This window comes from Silurus meridionalis, chromosome 19, assembly GCF_014805685.1.
Source record: "Silurus meridionalis isolate SWU-2019-XX chromosome 19, ASM1480568v1, whole genome shotgun sequence".
Lineage (NCBI taxonomy): Eukaryota > Metazoa > Chordata > Actinopteri > Siluriformes > Siluridae > Silurus > Silurus meridionalis.
Window position 1 is genome coordinate 17,188,116 of NC_060902.1, and position 8,240 is coordinate 17,196,355.

An 8,240-nucleotide genomic window follows, 5' to 3' on the forward strand; every position below is an offset into this window, starting at 1 on the left:
GAGGATGGAGCGCCTGTGCTCCCCTGAACGAAATGCAGGATTGTGATTGGGCGAGACATAATTGAGCAGGAAGTGTACTCTGTACACAAGACCACAAAAAAAAAAAAAAAAACATGGTGTGACATAAATACCAAAAACAACTAAAACAGCACTGTTAAAACTGAGCTGAGAGAGAGAGAGAGAGAGAGAGAGAGAGAGAGAGAGAGAGAGAGATGAGTGTGTAGACAGTTTCTATTCTCAAAACACAAGCACAGAATAAACAACCTGCTCACTCCCTCATTTGCATTCTACCTGTAAACGTTGTAAATGATAAAGCAGATACTGAGAGGTGTGTTTCTGTCCTTTAGAGATCATATAATAAACATCTCTATACGTGATCAGGGAATGAAACCTGGACAGTTTCATTAAGAACAGAAGCCACACCTCCTACACTGTGACTGACACTCAGAAGCCACACCTCCTACACTGTGATTGACACTCAGAAGCCACACCTCCTACACTGTGATTGACACTCAGAAGCCACACCTCCTACACTGTAATTAAGTCAGAAGCCACACCTCCTACACTGTGACTGAGACATGGAGGCCACACCTACTTTCATAAATCTGACAGGCCACACCTTCTACTGGGGAGGTGACAGGCCCATAGGCCACACCGCCTTTACTGCAACTGACAGGCAAATAAGCCATGCCCCTCATATTAGGAGATTTGATAAGTCAGCAGTGTGTTTTGGAAAAAATATACTTTTCGGATATTTTCGTCACTCTCCAGAATACATTTTGGTTTTTCACAAAAAATTCTGCTGTGCAGCACCCGGATTAGCGAATCACAGCTTAGCCGAATCCAATTAACGCATCAGAAAGTTTACATTCATCTCTGAATTCAAAAGTCCTCCATAAATTGAAGCGGATGTAAACAAACCAGCGTTAAGCTAACGGACTGCGGCATTAAAAGCGGTCCGGCGGACGCAGAGCTCTGTGAAACAGAGCTAATCAGCAGGGAAGGATTTACTGTAGATCGACGCCTAATCCGCTCGCTTCTCCCGGCTTTGTAATCATGGCAGAACATTTTACTCCGAGTTCAAACCCGGGTTGCAGACGGCTGTATGCAAATCCGCTCCTTCCCACGCTGACCTGCAGCTCCGGAGATCAACGCTGATTCAGCAGCCAATTATGAACATGTCTCCAAGAGCAACGGCGAGATGTAAAACGCGAAGCACTGGAATGAGTTTTTTTGGCTCCGGTGGCTTCTTAGGAACTTTGACAACACTTGGATTGGAAAAGAACAGAAATGTAAAGTGCTGTGGAAGGTTTATTCCCAAGACGAGCACATTTGAAAGCCGTCCAAAGCAATTACTCAAAACCGGCGCAGGAGTGAAAGCCAAACAATGCTAACGGAGGCAACGGATAAGAAAAGCCAACGTAGGCTGGTTAGCGCTGCGTTATTCGATGGCCAGATTAGCACTGCTTGACTGAATGAAGTCGACGTACCTGCTCAGGCAGATAAGCAGTAAACTTCATCATCAAACACCAGAAAAAATACATGTCATATCTTTTAAACAAGTGCATCTCTGAAACCCATCCTCAAACATTCCATTACTGAATGAACATGCTGTGAAAGTTAAGAACAGTTCGCCGGCCTCACCTTCATGCCTCACGCCTAGTGGAACACCGGCTCCACCTGACTCGCCATGTTTACGCCAGAAATTGAAAAGAAGACGAAGCAGAAGGAAGAGAAGAGGATAATTATCCCCATCTGCAAGGAAACACCAAATATGTCCACATCACATAAAACTGACTCCAGTGTGCGATAAAGCCACATAATATAACAGACTTTATTAAACTCCAGCAGCGATGATACAATAACAGCTAAAAGCCCCTCACGCTTCTCCTACTAGTTCTCCTTTAGTTCTATATGTAGATTAAAGATATTACTCCTATTATGTATATGATACATGTTACACAGGTGCCTCAAAAGCTTAAAAACCACATCAGTCACATCATCATCTGACACGCTTCCTATAACAGTCGATCGCTACCTTTACAGCAGCTTCCACATCCAGAGCGCTGACCAAAATCATCTAAAATGATTATGAAGAATTTGGAAGACATTTTTGGAGACTTGTGGGACATTCAGACAGTATTTTTTGACCTTTCTAGTTGAGCACATTTGATGGTGTTTAGACTCACATTGCTGGTACTGGAACATGAAAGTGTTGAGGGAACGTGGCCTCCATAAAGTGAGAAGGTGAGGAGGGCTGGGGTGCAGTCAGCGTTCACCTTCATCCCAAAGGTGTTTAATAGGGTTGAAGCTCTATAGAAGGAGATCTTCTACTCCAACCCATGTAAAGCAGATCCTTATCATACTGGAACAGGTTTGGGTTGCCACCATTTCCAAAGATCTCCTGTATAATTGTGTGCCTCCAAAAAACTAGAGGAAGAACCATAAGGCTGGAAAAATCAGGTGCCTCAGTACTTTAGACAAAAGATTCACAAAGTATCTCGGCTTCTCCTCGAGTGTAAATGATGGAACTCTTCCTGGATAAATATGAATCCAGGCTGATGTATTGAGATCGATCGGGGTAATTAGAACGTGCTTAGTTTAAGCAGATGTGCTGCTAAAGCGAGGAGAGGACCTGGATTCATCTCAGTTCATTAGCCGTGGTGCAGTGATATTAAGAGGGTTATTAAGGAACACTGTAAACACACCAGCAGTTTCTTGGACGTAATTGGAATCGCAGAGTAACGGGAAAAGCTACCAGCACTACATTATCTCACACCAGCGAATAATGCAAGACAACATGCAGAATTAGATCATTATCCAGGAGAAAAACGTGCTTGTGATCATGAGTTATGAGTTTGTATTCTGTTTACTAGATGCTCTGAGATATTCCTCTTACTCGGCTATTACTGCTTCCTCCATGCAAATGCGGGTGTATTTTTGGCATGCAGCGAGCGATAGCGATCATCATGAGACTCCTGTTCTGATGCCTGAAGGAGAACCTGAGCGGTTTCATCCCTTTTCGGTGCCTGTCAATCAGCATCACTCCTGGGGAAAACTTTACGCGCTCGGCACACGCGGCTCGGCAGCAGGAAAACTTTATCTCCAAGAGTTTAGGAATAAATTGAAATCTGACTTGTGTGCCCTTGCAGGACTGGAGCTGCAGGAGATGGGATGTCGTCATTAGTTCAGGAAGATGGAGCTGCTCCTGATGTGACGGGAAATCAGATGGTCCTGAAAACCATCTCATTAACCGAATCCTGGTTTTCGGTGATGTCGCTCAAGACACACACACACACACACACACACACACACACACACACACAGGGATGAATTAAGAGAGAGCATTTCGGATTTTCTTAATTGTTGTTCTTTGTTCTAGCAGAGCTTCACTGGCACTTCACTATTTATTCATTCATACCTGAGCCGTCATTCATTCCCCCATGAGCTTCTTATAGAAATGGATTTGAGCTGCTCAGAGGAAATAACAATGGGAACCATGAAATCTTTAAACATTTGCATCCAGCACTTTAAATCGAATTACTCCAGAACCACTGGGTGTAAAAATGCCAAAACCTACACCTTCTTAATCTCGATGGACAGAGCAAACATCCGGTTAAACACTGTTTAAAAAAAAAGCAAACAGCAGAAACAAATATCTGTGTTCTGAGAAAGACCTTGACTGCACAGCTCACCTTTATTTATAATACAGTGTACAGCAAATTAGGAATGTTTAGCTACCTTTTAACTAAACTATACTGTCAATCACATTTTTAATCTGGACTACACTAACAATCACATTTTTAATCTGGACTACACTGTCAAACACCCATTAATCTGGACTACACTGTAAAACACACTGCTAATCTGGACTACACTGTCAATCACATTTTTAATCTGGACTACACTGTCAAACACCCGTTAATCTGGACTACACTGTCAAACACACTGCTAATCTGGACTACACTGTCAATCACAATTTTAATCTGGACTACACTGTCAATCACACTGTTAATCCAGACTACACTGCTAATCAGGACTACACTGTCAAACACACTGCTAATCTGGAATACACTGTCAATCACACTTTTAATCTGGAATACACTGCTAATCTGGACTACACTGTAAATCTGGATCACACTGTTACTCTAGATCACACTGTCAATTAATGTTATTCAAGATCCCACTGTCACAATTACACTCACTCTAGATCATCGTTAAATCTGAATCTGTTACTCTAAAGTACACTGTCAATCTGGATTAGGCTATAAATCTGGATCACACTGTTAACCGTGCTAGTAATCTGAATTACACTTTACGCATTCATGATAACCGTTAAATTAAAAACAGCAGTGGAGTCATACTCCATCCGAGCTCTGAAGCATCCTCATAACATTGTTAATCTGGATTACACCGCTACTGACATTGTTAATCTGGATTACACCGCTACTGACATTGTTAATCTGGATTACACCGCTACTCACATTGTTAATCTGGATTACACTGCTACTCACATTGTTAATCTGGATGGCAATGCTAACAGACAGTTCAACAAATTCACAAATTTAGCATTAGAGTACAAAATAACTACAACATGACCTCTGACTGAAACACTAAGAGCAATGCAAATCATTACATATTGCTGATATTTCAGTGAATCTCAGCTCATGATTTTTGCGAGATAATTAGGCATTGCAGCTTTGAACAAAGTAAAACGATTCGAGTTCGCATGAGGAGCACGCATTGTGGAACTGAAGTGGAGTCGCTCTCTGTCTGAGCTCTGAAGCATCCTGATCTCTGTCCTTCTAAATAAAACATCTTTCACACAAGACTACATCAGATAAAAATGATGACAAATAAAAAGGAGGAGGAAAAGCAAGCGGGTAAAGGAATAAAAACATAAATAAATAAATAAATAAACCGCTGGTTTTAAAATGAACACTTAGCCCTGAAGTATACTTCATATATATATTCAAAACTCTTCCTCGACTCTTTGGTGTTAAATTATTACTGATGTTTTTGCACTGGATCTGCTCTCCGCCCGTGTGTGTGTGTACACACACACACACACACACACACACACACACACACACACACACACACACGCTGTGAGTGCTGCAGGTCCCGAGGTGTCGTTTCTGCCTTTTCTCATCTGTTCTCTCTCTGGAGGCGAGCTGACACCGTTATCCAATAAAGTGCCGGGCTGCTGCCGGCTCCAAGGCCATAAAGAGCGGACACGAGGGAGCTTAAAGATAATACAGCTCAAATTGCTTGAGACTTCAGGCGCTGCATTCTTCACTCCTTACAGTTAATTTTCCACGTTTCAGAGGAATTCTCTCATTTCATTCCTTAGAGACTGGGCTTGAAACGGTCACGTGACCACACGGGTAAGGATTATTTAGTGTATTTATACCTTACTAGAATGTCAGGGGAACAAATACATCAATACAACATCAATCCAATTTTACCAGTGAAGAAAAGAAACAAAATAAGGATTGAGGATCATCTCAGCAGTGTGTCAGGCGCCACAGTGTATTTATTTATTACTTTAGCTGTCAGGTGTGTGTTTGAACTTAGACAATCCATCAGACTGCATTGTTGAACTTGAGTTTGAGTGCCTCTACCACTGACCCTACCACTGACACCATCTCTGACTACCACAGACACCATCTCTGACCCTACCTCTGACTCTACCTCTGACCCTACCTCTGACACCATCTCTGACACCATCTCTAAATCTACCTCAGACACCACCTCTGACCCTATTCCTGGCCCTACCTCTGGCCCCACCTCCACCCCTACTTAATAGGTCCTACCTCTGCCCCTACCTCTGCCCCTACCTCTGAACCATTTCTCTGGCACTACCTTTTCAGCATTAAAATTTCCAAACAGCAAATTATTGATTTTTAACCTTAACTAGCGGTGTTAAACTTAATTAGCATGTATTTTCTTTGCTAACACCAGGTTAAACGAGCATCGATTAGAGTAATGTAACCGAGATGAAAAAAAGAATTCAGGTTCAGCGAGTTGCTGGAGTGAGCTGCAGTTACACCGTTGCTCAGTTGAGCAGGGAAGCAGTGCAATTCTGCCCTGTATAGATGCTGTGCGATGGATCCATTACTCTCAGCACTGCTGCGTTCATGACTCTCTCAGCAGTATGAGCAATACACCTCTCTCTCTCTCTCTCTCTCTCTCTCTCTCACTCACTCTTTGTCTGATTTATTTGCTTTTCTTTATGCTGTTCTTTCTGTCTTTCAGAGATACGCTCATGAAATATTGAAGATGCTGGCTAGATATCGTGGGGGGGAGAAGAAGAATGCCTTTTCTTTTTCTTCTTTCAGGTGAGTGGCAGGAGGCTCTGACAGTGAGCGTTCTCTCAGGCCCCAGCTAGCTCTTTCACACACACACACACACACACACACACACACACACACACACACACACAGCAAGATAGAGCAAGAGTAAGAATGCGAAAGACAATTGACAGAGAGAGAGAGAGAGAGAGAGAGAGAGAGAGAGAGAGAGAGAGAGAGCAGTATCTGTAGATTTTTGCTCAGTGACTCTGCCACACAGTGTAGATTTACTGCAGCTATAAACTAGTAAAAGGCGTCTATAACTGAAGAAAGTGGACGATGAAAAAAGTCATGGCTGATGTTTTTTCCAGGTCTCTCTCTCTCTACCGCTCTGTGCCTGAGTGGTTCACAGTACGCCTTCATGTCTTTACACCATAACATCATCTGTCACCCCAAACACAATTCCTAAATGCCCACAAAGGAGACAGATACAGGATGCATGTAACTCCACCAGCTTTCAGAAGACGGATGAAGAAATTCATTAAAAAGATTCCACCGAACCCACACACGCCTTCTCAAGGAAGTGAATCTTCTCCTGTTAGCAAGAAATTCCAAACCTCAAAATCCTCCACATACTGACTGGTTCAAAGTGCTGACACTGCAGACTTCTTCCACAGACATGTGAACTCATGAGCTTGTTAGATGACAATGTTTATTTGAATTCCCCCTCTCACTAATGACAGGACGGAGCCACAAAGTCGCTTAGAAACCTCGTGTCACCATCTGCACACGTAAACCTGTAACCAGCTCAAACTTCCATATCTCATGGTCTTACACTTTCCTCTTAACGAGGTGGCAAAGTGTGCATTTTTAATGCCTCAGTGTGAGACAAGTGTGTGTGTGTTTCATGCTTTATATCCTCTCACCTGTTTTAGGACACACACACACACACACATTAACTCAGAGTCTTACACTTGATGACAATGTGCGTTCTAATCTCAGAACTATTCAAAAGCTCCACCATCTGGGATTTTACTTTTGTACAACGAAAATATGGGAAGGAGATAAAGTTGAGAACGTTCTGGAAAAATTGTGTGTGTGTGTTTGTGTATGTATGTGTGTGTGCATGGCAAAAGGAAATATACACTGGAGGCTTTTACCCTCACCATTCATCTAATTCAATTTTCTCTCCCTCTATCTCTACCTACCTAATCTCTCTCTCTCTCTCTCTCTCTCTTTCTCCCTCTCTCACCCTCTCCTTGCATTGTTACTTGTGTAGTTTTGCAGGCTGTCAGAACTTCCTCTCAGTTTGCACACCTCCCCTGTATGAAGAGATCAGAGAAAAAGATAAACAGAAAGACACACAGAATTCCAGCCCTCATGTCTGTTACACAGTCTGAAATCAACAAACAGGCAGAGTCACAAATGTGTTGATGCAGAATAAAGATAATGTGAAAGGACACTGTTACAGTGTGTGTGTGTGTGTGTGTGTGTGTGTGTGTGTGTGTGTGTGTGTGTGTGTGAGTGAGTGAGTGAGATTCTGCTGTCCTCTAATGGTGACCTTCAGTCAATGCAGCTTCCTCTGTGCGAGTTCATATTGGAGTTATTAATACAGAGACCGATCTGATTCAATCCGATATCCAGTATCCTGGATTTTAGAGAAAACACATCAGATATCAGCTCCAGTAACAAACAGCGGAGACTAAACTTGGATTTTGATTAATTGGATTTGAAATGTTTATAAAAACATTTTAAAGCGGAATAGGTTTTACCGAAAATAAGATCGGATCGGATTGGATCGGATTCCGCTGATACTCAAGGTTTCGGTATCATTTTTGGAAAAGAAATTGATAACTTTAGTCTCGAAATTATTATTTGCTTGTATATGAACTTTATTTCCCCTCTCTCAGTCTGTGTTTTCTTTCCCAGTGTATTTTCTTTTCAGGA